General features: G+C 37.2%; 1 protein-coding gene across 1 annotated transcript in view; it reads left to right on the top strand.

Moving 5' to 3' along the window:
* The first annotated feature begins 938 nt into the window (after positions 1-938).
* Positions 939-14,155, top strand: part of LOC115628647 (unconventional myosin heavy chain 6) — a 665,426-nt gene continuing 652,209 nt past the window's right edge. The window contains exon 1 of the mRNA XM_030524816.1: positions 939-1,060. The gene's annotated coding sequence lies outside the window, so the exon portion shown is untranslated. The remainder of the gene's footprint in view (positions 1,061-14,155) is intronic.

The following is a 14,155-nucleotide window of genomic DNA, read 5'->3' as shown; positions in this document are numbered from 1 at the left end:
TAATACACGAACACACGTGAATGCTCATAAGTCGAAAAACAAATGACATCTGTGTCTTATATGGGCGGCAGGAGTGGGCGTGGTCCAATCAAGAACCAGTACTAAATTTCAAGTCTCTAACTTCATGTTTCGAATTTATGCCAAAAAATCGTCTGGCCTATGTGCAGCGGTCAAGTTGACATTCAATTCTTTAAATTAGTACATTTTACTTGCAGTTGCCAATGCACAAACCAATCATATGATTAAAAGTGATCACAAATGTAACATTCTATTTTTATAAGTTTTTAGTATTAATGATCACTAATTGGGATAATCATGAGAATCACTGATCAGTCCATTCAGAAGGGGGATCAAAGTGCCCTTACAAAACAAAAAATTATTCTATTCAGACCCCATGTAACAATTATAATTCATTTATTAACAAATCAAAGAGCTCTGATAATTATATGCACTGTGTTTAATTATTGTTACTTTTGTTATTTGGCAGCACTTTTCCTGGCTAGTGAAAAATTTAACTGATGCATTTCGAACACGGTCAAGCCGCCTCATGGCAGATTCGTTTTACATTTCAATGAGTTAATGTTAAATTTATTTTGGCAACAACTATGCCTATGGAATGTCATATAACAATGTACCAATATATACTACAATTTTCGCTTAGTAGAAAGTAGTGCTGACGTTAAAACTTTTAATCGAAAATGTTTATTAAATAATCGATAGCTGAACAGCGCTTACGCGTATAAGGTTCAGTATACAATGACGTGAGTTCAGTTTTGTCGCGGTGTGCATATTCATTAAAAATTGTAAGGATAACGATTAATCGCAAAAAAAATTATTTTGCTTAATATTGTGTATCACAGTACTATCGAAATGGAATCCGATAGTTCGATTAAATAAGTGGATTTGTATTTATAGTATATTTTTTTATAGTGGTTTGAGGTCTTTTGAAATTGTTTACTTTAAGTGATACGTTCAACAAACAATAAAGTCATTCTTTAATTAAAATCATCAATCGTTTTTGAATTAAGTGATAATTATTGCGTACCAAGTGTAGTTAAGGGTAGGCGTCTTAGTGATTAACTATATACATACATATTTACATACTTAAATATTTTTTGTTATTTATGTATTTTCAAACATTTCCATTTGCTGTTGAAGTCGTCTCTAACAAATTATTTCAGGTGAAAAACACGACCCTTTTTAAAGAAACGATAATATTAAAAAAGTGTTATCAAAAGGATGCTGCCTTAAAACCCCGCCCAAAGTATAATTGTTACCGTAGTTAAAACAAATACGTTTTATTTTTTGTAAAAATTTTGGTAATTACATACATACATATTTATTTAAGGGAAAACGTTTGTGTGTAATTATTTATGACCGGCTATATATGTATGTATGTATGTATGTAAGTTAAACCCACCCTTCCCTAAACAGTGCTTTATGTACTTAAAGGCATAGGTGTACATACATATTTATCCATACATATGTACATAAATACCAGAGAATTGCAACGAGTACTACATTTTCGGTCATACTCGAGTACTTACCCATACTCGGTATGATTATTTCATTTGAGTATAGTGACAAGCAATGACTGGTTGCAAAGGAGCCCTCAACGAACACTCAATTCGACTCACAACTGCAAAAACTCAGAACGAACGGCGGTGACCGAAACTTTTTGCTTGCGTGCAAGAAATGATCGAACGTCGTATTTACAATAATGCCCGCATGACCGAAATGATATCGGCGGGTGCACGTGCCCTTGCATTTTCTATTGTTTTTTTTCACACCGAGTATAGCTCGCGCAATACCCAAAACAATACTCGACCAATAACGGCACTATACTCGTTCGATCAAACGCTCATTCTGCAAAGTCTGGTTTGCTTCGATCAAAACCCAGTCATCTTAAACGAAGTGACCGAGCCTGAAGTGTTTGAAAGCAAACCAATCAAGGCTGGTACCCGTTCGCAACGAACAGAATACTCGAAGTGACCGAACCTAAATTGTTTGAAAGCAAACCAATTAAGACCGATGCTTGTTCGTAAAAATAGAAAGATTGGTCATGCAAGTTCGATCATAAGAAAAATGCTGAGAGCACTCAACTAGTTCGAGCTCGTGTGCAGCCAAGCAAAGATCTCATTTGATTGAATCTTTAGCAAGGGTGGTCGAACATACTTGTTGCAGTTCTCTGATAAATACACATGTTCATACATAGTACATACATATGTATGTACTATCAGGTATTGCCCGTCTTAACCCGGCTCAATATAATGTTTCCAATTGTATTTATTTTGTGTGTGCATAACCTACCCATATGTGCAATAATTATAAGGGTATATCCTAATTTTAAATTCACATTTGAGTCTTTTGGTGCCATATTGAGTCAATACGGTCATGCACAAACTCGGAATATGAAACACGGCACTCGTGTCAATGCCGTGCAGCGATGAGCCACGATCGAAAAGCACTGACAATTCTCATCTCAATTTGCTAGAGTAAAACTTTCGGTAGTTGGAGCCACCGATACCATCAAAATATCGAAGTTTGAATGCAATAAGCAGAATATTTAAATAATAAAATCTAATTATTCATTGAGATCAATAAGAACAAATCATATACATACATACATCTGCCCGCAATGCGAAGCAGAATATGCCTAGCGACGGTAACTGTAAATTTTTGGCGTTTTGCCTTTGCAATTAACATTAAATGGTCAAAACGAAAGAAAAAGAGCGAGCCAATGACTTGCAGTTGTTGTTGTTTTTAGAGCATTATTTTTTTTACAATCAAACAACTGTGTTCGATTGCCCAATGTATACATTAATACGAATGTACATACATGCTACATTCATACACAGGCATACATACATACATACATATGTGTGTTTCTCTATTCCAACTATTTGATATTTGTTGTTGCTGCATAAAGTTATTAATAAAAACCCTAATGCCAAATGCACTAAACAAAGAAAAAATTACTTTTAAAAATGTTATATAATTTTCAATTAATTAACATTTCTTGCTCTGTCAGTGCAAGACGAATGTACATACATACATACATATGTAGATACATATGTACATACATAGATGTGCACATATGTATGGACATTCACACATTAGTGTCTCACATTTTGCTTTGGCTATTTCAATCGTTTGCACGCAACTACACGAACAGCTGTTTGTATGTGTGTGTGTATGTATACTTAGTTGTCCCCAACTGTTTGATATTTTGTATTGTTTGTTCTGCCTGCTTTTGTAAAATGCATATTTTGAAAATCCTTGAATGCAAAGTTGTAGATTTAGTTACGTAGATTACATTACCCAAATTTTAAATCGATCGGACTAAATTTATAACATAAACTTTTCATTTGAAATAGTGAATAAATATTAAAACCCCAATAATTCAAGTTCCAACACAAATTTGGAATCTAAGTATGCAGTTTTGTTTGTATTCTTTAATTGATTTTAGAAACTAAGTTTTAAGTCGATCGTTTGAAAAATGCGGATTTTCCAAACAAACTTTGCAGCTACTTTCCCCCCTTTGGAGCTCGAATTTTCCAAAATCCCTTCTTAGTGCGCATCTACACCATGATAGGATACTTGAACTGTAGATTTTTCATACAAACGTTGGAGCCTGTTTTCCCACCTTTGGAGCTCGAGTTTTCCAAAATTCCTTCTTAGTGGGCACCTAGACTATGAAAGGATACTTGAGTCCAAATTTCAGCTTCCCAGCCTTTACCGTTTGGGCTGTGCGTTGATCACCAATCAGTCAGTCAGTCAGGACAAACTGTTTTATATATATAGATGTATGTAGATATATGCAAACTATAAAACCATCTGCATTTAATTTAGTAATTTGTGTACACATATCTATGTATGTATGTACAGAAGTAGTCAAAAGTATTTACATACATTTTATTTCCGTCAAGAGAACTTACACAATTACAAATTTGCATTTTTTCTTGGATTCGCTTTGTGTAATTGTTATCGTTAAGCAACTAAGGAATTACCCATTGAAGTTCGATCTGAGATTGTAACCAAATTTAAAAGTGGTATATCGCCATCAGACTTACTAATGTCCTAAACGATGTTATTTAAAACGGTGCATCATTTAGTTAAAAAAAGGACGTGCTCGGAAATTTGGAAAATTTAAAGATAGCGCGAAATGCTTTCTTTAACCAAAGGGAATTCAGTATATTATTCAAAACATTCATAAAAAATCCTACAGTACTAGGTAGGGTGAAAAGTAACCTCCTTGACCACCACAATGCGCTACTATCACAAAAATGATTATGGCGCCTCCATTCTATTCAGGTAGGCATGTTGAAATTCAGCGCGATACAGCCCTTAGTTTTGTTTTTATAGCTAATAGTTGTTGTCGTGTTGCGAACCTGTTCAGCATGGAAAAAAATGAATTTCATTCTCTCACAAAACATTATTTTTGAGACGCAAAACAGCGAAGGAAACTAAACAAAAGTTGGATAAATATTATGGGGCTCATGGTCCTTTAGATTACACCGTGAAATATTGGGTTCGAGAGTTTCGTGGTGGCCAAAACTCCACTACCGATAAAGTGCCTAGCGGCAGGACTTCTGATGCGGTTACAAAGGAAAAGGAAACGGCGTCAACAGCCCACAGCCCAAACGGTAAAAGCTAGGAAGCTGAAATTTGGGCTCAAGTATCCTATCATAGTGTGGGTGCGCACTAAGAAGGGATTTTCAAGCTCGAAAGGGGGGAAAACGAGCTAAAAAGTTTGTTTGAAAAATCTTCAGTTTTCCACAAATCAACTTTAAATTTGATTTTTATAATCTATAAAAGAATACAAACAAAACTGCATACTCGGATTTTCGTTTTTTTTTTTTTTGTGGTGGAGCTGAGCAGAGCTAGAAATGTTAATTAATTAAAAATTATTTAACATTTTTAAAAGTAATTTTTTCTTTTTTCATTAGTAACTTTATGCAGCAACAACAAATTACAAAGAACGCAAATATCAAATAGTTGGGGACATCGTATACACACACTCGCACACAGAACAAGTTCGTGTCTATGTATGAAAAAGTAAAGAGAAACATGCATGCATACGTATACACATATGTATGTATGTATGCCTGTGTACGTACATATATAGCATGTATGTATGTACATTCGTATGTATGTATGTATACATTGGACAATCGATATAATGTTCTATGGTTTTAAGTCAAATTTTTAAAACGAACAAGATAGAACGCTACAGTCGAGCAATCCCGACAGTAAAATAGCTTGTACTCTCCACAAAAAAAAAAATTAAAAAAAATGAATGAATGAATTAATTAATTAAATTAAATTAGAATACATGTTTATGTTCAGTTTTATCAGCATACATTTACATCACGTACCTATGCGTGTATGTATGCAGCACAAAGTTGAACCAAAGCAGCAACAACAACAACAGCTGCGGGCAGCGCTGCCGACAGAGCTGCCGGCAGCGCATGAGCAGCGATTTTACTTATGGCTATAACTTTCTTCAGAATTGACCTATCATGATGAAATTTGGCACACGGACACATTAGTACTAACTGGATGTACCTTCCAAAATTGATTTCAAAATTCCGAGAATTACGGAAGTTATAAGAAAAAACTCGAATTGCGGGGGAGTGGGGGGGTGCATCGAAAAAAACTCAAACTCGTACTTTCTCGGTCTTAGGAGAATATGGAAACCAAGTTTGGTTATTCTAGCTCTTATACTTTCTGAGATCCTTGCGTTCATACGGACAGACAGACGGACGGACGAACAAGGCTATATCGACTCGGCTTCTCATCCTGATCAAGAATATATATACTTTGTGGGGTCTGCCACGCCTCCTTCTGTGTGTTACATACATGCGCACAAAACTAGTATAGCCTTTCACCCTTTGGGTACAGGCTATAAAAACAACAACAACTGCAAGTCATTGGCTCGCGCTTCTTCTTTCGTTTTGATCATTTAAGCCTGTTAATTTCAAAGGCAAAATGCCAAAAGTTTACAGTTACCGTCGCTAGGCAACAACTGCGTAAGCGATAGTAAAGCAGAAACCGAAAGAGGACCTGTTTCGCGTTGCGGGCAGATGTACATATGTATGTTTGTATATGATTTGTTCTAATTGATCTCAATAAATTATGAGATATTATTTAAATTTTCTGTTAATTGCATTCAAACTTCGATGGAATTATTGATTGTATAACGGATTCAACTATCGATAGTTTTGATGCTCTAGCACATAGATCATCCGACACATGCCCATCTCTAGCATCTTAACTGATCGCATATTTACAGCAACTTACCGTTTTAGTGTTAGCTAACAACGCTACAAATGTATTCTGAACAAATCTAAGAGTCATTTACCGTTAAGGCTATTTTGTGAGTGTATTCATGCAACAACAATCATATTTGGAATTGAAGAAACAAATTAGTGTTGAATTAAAAAATGTAATACATACTTATATATGTATAGGCGGATAACGCCTGCATGAAAAATTTAAATGTATGTACATATCAGCGTTGCCAAACGCTCCAATTTTGGCGGGACGTCCCGATTTTTAAATCAAAATTAAATGTCCCGCGTCGGACTTTTCGGGGATAACTCGACCGTGCGTACAACGTGCTGAGGAAGCACACAGTTAAGTCAGGACTGGCATTCGCCCGGTGCGTAACGAAGATATGTACATATGTATGTATGTACATAGTACTTATTGTACTATATTTGCTACTTGGAAAATGTTTAAAAAACTTTAGAGAGCGTCGAAAGAAGAATATCATATTGTAAATAAACTTATAATTATAAGCACATTTTACTTAGCCCAGCAAAGACGGGCAAGACCTGCTAGTTGCTTATAAATCTATTGTGAAGGCTCCGCAGAAGTGAAGTTGCGCAGAGCTCTGCAGCTGTCCAAGAAGAGGACGTACCTAGGACAGGAGAAAAAAAATTAAAAATACATAGTTAATATAAATAATATAATAAATATATGTACACATTAATATAATGTATTATTTAATTATTATGTAGGCAATAAACATAATGAATTAATTTTTATTTGTGTATTGATTTTTCTGTCTGGCAGACAGAAAAGGGACCGGTTCATTTACCAGTCCGATGTTGGCGAGACGGGGAAAATGGTCCGCTTCGTATGACATCGTGTGTAAAAACGAAGGGAGTCTTGGTATGATGTTCGGACTAGTGGTGGTACTCGGCGGACCCCTATTTTCACCGGTTTTGGACTGGTATGCCGTACTGCTGGGTACATATGTATATGTATATACATGCATAAATATGTATCTACATAAAATACATACATGCATATATATATAACAACGACAAACATATGTATGTACATACATAGTCCTCACATAAATGTTCCACCCGCCCACGCTTCATCAGCACACTGAACGTTAAAATAAATTTTAGATTTTGATGCAGGCGCTATCTATCCTGCATGTACATACGTACATACGTATGTATTCAATTTTGAAATTCAATACCAATACATACGTGTTTTCAATATGAATGTTTGTGAGTGTAAAAGGCGTGATTCTGCTTTTGTAAATCGCAAGAATGCATTCAGAGAATAACGCTAAATGACTGCCAGGATTCTTTAGATTACATTTGTAGCATTGTTAGCTGACGCAACCGTTTAACACAAACGGTAAATCGCTTGTAAATATGCGATCAGCTGAGATGCTAGAGATTGGCATTAGGCCCGTCACAGCGCGATCACGTAATTGGCTGTAAAAGTACACGACTCCGTATGCACGGTGAATGGGTACACAAATTGTTCTTTGTAGACCGAATATTTAGGAGAAAATCAATATTTAATTTATGATTGTATACATGTGTATATGGTAGTCCAATTTCCAATGACCGATATACAAGTATGTACATAATATTATTTTTCATAAAATATTAATTTATTTTATGCAAATGTGGCTAACATCAACATTGGTTTTTTTGGGCTATGCGCTCCAAATCCCTTGCTTGTGTCACCCGCCCACGCTTCAGCACGCTGAACGGCAAAATTGGGACGCCTGGCAACGCTGATATGTACATACATTTTATTTTTTAATGCAGGCGCTATCTATCATATGCATGTACATACGTACATATATGTTTCAATTTTGAAATTCAACACTAAAACATACGTGTTTTCAATATGAATGTTTGTAAGTGTAAAAGGCGTGTTTCTGCTTTTGTAAATCGCAAGAATGCATTCACGGAATAAGCTTAACGCTTAATATTTCCCAGAATTCTCCAGACTATATTTGTAGCGTTGTTAGCTGACGCAACCGTTTAACACAAACGGTAAATTGCTTGTAAATTTGCTATCAGCTGAGATGCTAGAGATGGCCGTGTGTCTGCTTTTTTCGGCCCGTCACAGCGCGATCACGTAATTGGCTGTAAAAGTACACGATTCCGTACACAAATTTTTCTTTGTAAATCGAATAATTAGGAGAATGTTAAAATATTAATTTATTTTATCCAAATCCCTTGCTTATTTCAACAATAAAATACATATATGTACATAACACAATGTTTTAAGATAGACTTTGTGCAAAAAACTCGAATAAATATTAGAGTATTTCCTAACTTTAAATTATATTTTGGTCGTGTAGTTTTTGTTTTTATCGCACGTTCGTGTCTTTTAGTGCTTTATTGAGTCAACACGAACACGCACGAAATTGGAATATGAAACACGGCACTCGTGTCCACGCAGTGCAACAATATGCCACGAACAATAAAAAGCACCGACTTTGCCCATCTCTGTTTGTGTCTGTGAGTGTGTCGGATACCAAATTTGAAATCGAGCGGACAACATCAATAACACAAACTATCCATTTGAAGAATAGTGAAGAAATATTAAAACCCCAATAAGACCAATTTAAACAAGTAAAAAAGCTAAAGTCGGGTGTCCCGACTTTGAAATACTCTGTACATATTGCAATTGCGTCTGTGTGAGTGTATGTATGCCTATGCGCATCTATTCGTGTCTGTGTAAGCATTTTCGCAGTCAACCAAACAGCAACATCAACAACAGCCGCGGGCAGCGCTTGAGCAAATATATTTATAGTTATAATTTCTTGTTAAATCGGTCTATCATAGTGAAACTTGGCATACGGACACATAATAACTAATTCCAAGAATTACGGGAGTTAGAAAAAATCGCAGTTTGCATGGGAGAGGGTGGAGGGAGGGAAATTCCAAAATATACATTTTCTGCGTATTCACATAAGGCATCTGGGACTAAAATTTGGTGTTCCTAGGTCTTATAGTCTCCGAGATATAGGCGATTATACGAATGGAAAATTGGGTAAACCCCCATAGGGGGGAAGTGGGGGGGAAAATCAAAAAAATAAAACAAACTCGTATAGAATACACACATAACGTATCTTTGTGCAAAATTTGGTGTCTCTATCTCTTATAGTCTCTGAGATCCAGGAGTTCATACGGACGGACAGACAGACAGACAGGGCTAGATCGACTCGTCTCGTCATGCTGATCAAGAATATATATACTTTGTGGGGTCTGCCACGCCTCCTTCTGCCTGTTACATTTTTCAGCTCCTGCAAACCTAATATATGTACTTCTGTACATTTCATGTACAGAGTATAAAAACCCAATATGCAGTTTTTTAGTCCCTGTACCCAAAAGGTACAAGGGGATATTAGTTTTGTGCGAGTGTACATGGAACACACAGAAGGAGGCGAGGTAGGCCCCACAAAGTATATATATTCTTGATTAGCATGACAAGCCGAGTCGATATAGCCATGTCCGTCTGTCTGTCCGCCTGTCTGTATAAACGGAAGGATCTGAGAAAGTATAAGAGCTAGAATAACCAAACTTGGTATACAAATTCTCCTGAGCCTGAGAAAGGACGAGTTTGTTCATTTTTCCTGATGCACCCCCACTCCCCCCTATTCAAGATTTTCTATAAATCCCGTAATTGGAATTTCGAACTGTTATTGAGACACAATCAATCTTTATAATCGATCAACAGGAACCCCTCAGTCTTAAAATTCGAGTCAATACTCCATCTTTATCTCGGCTAATCTCGGCACCCATCTTGCACTCTAGTCATGCCAAGTTTATCATGAAGAATATTAAAAGTGGATGTATTTCTATAGCTATTCTTTCTTCAGGCGGACATCTTCCAATATTTATTTTTCCACTCTTCAAGCCTTGCTTTATGCGGGTATGCCGTTTGTACATCAAGAGTCTGAGTAAACGTATGACAACTTTTTGTAAGGAAAGAACTTTATAACAGCGCGGTACTCGATTATCTCCATGTTTGACAATTTCTTCCCTAATGACTTGTTTGTTCGTCAATAGTTCAAAGAGTAATGCCATAGGTATTTGTAATATGGGCTACTTAATTCGTCATTTTCGTCTCATTCCGCGAACTTGAAAACGACCGCTCGTATAATATTGGTTAGCATGGCAAGATAAGTCGAATTAGCGCCGTCTGTTCGTTCGTCTGTATTAGCACTTAGAACTCGGGGACTGTGAGTGCTAGAGATACCAGATGCTCTATATGAGTACAAAGTACAGGTATATTTTGGGAAGTACATACTTGTAAAAATGAGCAAAGAATTTGGGAATTTGGGTTTTTATGGAATGCTTGTACAAGGAGCCGTTGTTTTGGAAATACAACCGCAACGAATACAGAAAGAAACATTTGCGCAATAAAGCAAGGGATATATTATTAAAAAAAATATCAAGAATAATTATTGGAATCGCCATTAAAATTGTATTTTCGTCCGCATCCTTTTAAACGTCTGTACTTGTCAAAATTTTCTGTCTCAATGATGTTCGAAAACAATGTGCTGCCGAGCAAGTTCAGGCAACATGCTCGCGAGTGGATGGCCAGCTTTAGCTTCACATTTAAATTGTAACACATTCTGGAAGTATACGCAGTCTGATACACAAAATTCCCAAAAATCGTTATGGTGTATTCATGTAAATAATCCCAATGGTTTAGGAGCAGTCGGGCGTTTTGGAGGTATATTGGCAAACCGACGTTGTTGGTCATTATTTGTTGAATAGGCATTGTAATTTTCATGATAAGAGTTTTGTTGCCGTGTTGTGAATTGATTATATTAGATAAATTTTGTTAATTGCCTTGTCGTCTGTGAGATTATGTGTGCTGCATTTCTTCTGGGAGGAACTGATGACGCTTGTTGGAGGAGAATCGAGCATATTAGCATAAATATTTAGTTTTAATTTAAATTTCACATTCGCCGTTAAAAACAATGTAAACGTTCTGGCAACGTTATTAATTACTCATAAGCACAACAAAAATGCACCCGTGTAATGAGAAAGCGGAGCGACTGTACGTACGCTCACTCACTTCCCTTGGAGACATTGAAGAAGACATTTTGAATAAAGCAACAAAATTTAAATCGTGCATGCTATAGGCAATCTTTTAATAAATTGTCACAGCAGTGGCAAAATAGCACACAGGATTCGGGAAGACACTTACGTCTATTGAAATATCATTGCGAAACGCAATTTAATCCAGAGGCAGGTCTAGAAACATTTGGCGACCATGACAGGACGGCTCCAATAGATAAGTCTCGTTCCAACCTCAAATTTGGAGTTCGTCCATCTCATAGCTTTTTCTACAACTGTAGCAGAAATGAATACAAGTTTTGTATACGCTTGTACATTTCCGTGTAACGATCTGGACTGTAAAGTGCCAGAGCCTCGCTAACCACGCAGGCTGGTTAGGGCTTCGCTAGACAACGCTTGTACATTTCCGTGTAACGATCTGGACTGTTAGTGCTAAAGCCTCACACACATGGAACACACATTTATCCGAGTTTCGCTAGTCATGCGCTGATTAGAGCTCAAGCATTTACATACAAACATATGTACATATATACACATACAATATGCCATGCATAGGCACTGCATATAATCATTCAGAGTAAGTGAGAACATTGCAAACCTAACGGTACCCTATCGGCATCTACTCTTTATCAATTGTTGCCAGCAGTACAATTGTTGGTAGATTTTCAAATTCGCTGCGATTCTTGCTGTTGCCCATTTAGTTAGCGGCAAAATTATTACGTAGGTACGCAAACATTGCACAGTGGTACAACTGTTATTGAGTATTGTGCAAATTTAAAGTTTGCGTTTGTCATATCGTTTAGTTAACGAAAAAATGGTTATTTAGGCACACAAACCTGCACAGTGGTGTGAATGAACACTGTACAAATATAAAGTTTACGTTATTATTGGAGAAACTTGAGAGAATTTACACAGACATAGTCAATTAGATAATCATGAGCGATCCAGAACCAAAGCCATCACCTAGCGATGGTGAGCAGGCTACTCGAGTAGCATTCGCTGATGCACACAATGCAGGGTTAGCCAAATTGCGGCTATAACGCCAAACAATGGCACGGAATATGGCAAATGTTAAAGCCAAAATAATCTCGCTTGGTGAACGAGTGCAATTTACAAATTTTGAAAATCTACTTTAACGATATTTGCCAAACACAATCCAAAATTGAGGACTTTGCAACTACGGACAATGGCAGATGAGCGATTGAAAATCTATACATCGAAACAAAGGCAAGGATTGTTAAGGTGCTCAACAAAACAACAAAGGTGAACTTGTGCAACTCTAGCTTTTTGAGCTCGACAGCAGCGCCAGCTCAGCACAATCGATTGCCAAAAATGAAACTTCCTGTTTTCGAGGGTCAGTATTCCGATTATAAACGCTTTATAAGTGCATTCAATAATCTGGTTGACCAAGACCAAGGAATTTCTGTGATAGATAAGTTCAACTACTTGCTTAACTGTTTATCTGGACCAGCATTAGAGGTCATACAGACGTTTCAAGTCACCGAAGATAACTACCCCAAAGCTCTTCAACAGCTAAAATCTCGATATGACAACGACGTCCTAATCTTTCTTGATTCCATTTCAAACCTGTTTTGTTTACCATCAATGCTAAAGTCCGATGCAATAACACTTCAAAGACTGTTGGATTCTGCTTCTGCCATTAGGGGTTCACTTTTGTCGCTCGGCTCCGCTGAGAATATCATGAATGCAATAATGATTCGTATTACCTTATCAAAGGTGGATGTATGACGAAAAGCAACTTTTCGAGACCCTTCCATCTTGGGAAGACTACTGCAAGTTAATTATGCATCGATGCCAATTTTTGCAGAGTCATGCAAAAGGCGTAACACTCAGAAACTTTCAGGAAACAAGGCAATGTTCTAAACAAGGGCAGACGTCCAAGTCGTTCGTTACAACCAACTACAGGGTCTGTGACCATTGCCACACCAACGTCCATTACATCTCAGCATGCACATCATTCGCTTCCTTAACTCTTGACCAACGAAAGTAGTGGGTTAAAAATCACCAACTTTGCTTTAATTGTTTGAGAAGAAACCACTTTTAAAACCAATGTCCGTCGAGATCCCGCTGCAGAGTATGTCACGCAGCACATCATTCTCTACTACACAATTTTACTAAGGAGGTAACTCCACAAGCTGGCAACAATTGCATGAATCTGAATGCGCAATCAGGATTCCCCAAACTTATCGCTTGTAATGCACTCTACTGAACGTGGCATTCTACCGACCGCAACTGTAAGAGTAAAGCACAGGTTCGAAAACTATCATTTACTTCGCGCCATGTTAGACTCTTGCTCTGAAGTCAATCTGATCACAGAGGAGACTGCGAAGCGCTTACAGCTGGCAAAATATCGAGTCTCACAAGCCGTGAGCGGTATCTCAAATGATGTATACACTATCGTATACACTATCACGTGTCAACGACGATAAGGTCCCTCATATCAGACTTGGAATGGACATCAACGTTCGCAGTCATTAAATCAATCTGCTCCAGCAAAACTAGCATCGACATTGACATAAATCAGTGGCACCTTCCCCAGGAAGTTGTACTTGCTGAACCACTATGTTATGAATCAAACAAGATAAATATTCTTATAAACACCGACGGATTTTTCGACGCTATCTTAATTGGAAAAATCTCTTTAGGGCCAGGCAACCCGTGCCTGTTAAATACCGCGTTTGGTTGGATAGTGGGAGGAAACACAGCTGCGTTTTCACCATCAAGCCAGCATTACCAATGTACGCTAGTACAGGAGTCTCCTACACTCGATAGGA

This window comes from Scaptodrosophila lebanonensis, unplaced genomic scaffold (genome assembly GCF_003285725.1).
Source record: "Scaptodrosophila lebanonensis strain 11010-0011.00,11010-0021.00 unplaced genomic scaffold, SlebRS2 tig00000122-arrow-arrow-pilon, whole genome shotgun sequence".
In the NCBI taxonomy this organism is placed as follows: domain Eukaryota; kingdom Metazoa; phylum Arthropoda; class Insecta; order Diptera; family Drosophilidae; genus Scaptodrosophila; species Scaptodrosophila lebanonensis.
This window is presented reverse-complemented; position numbering and strand designations above follow the sequence as displayed.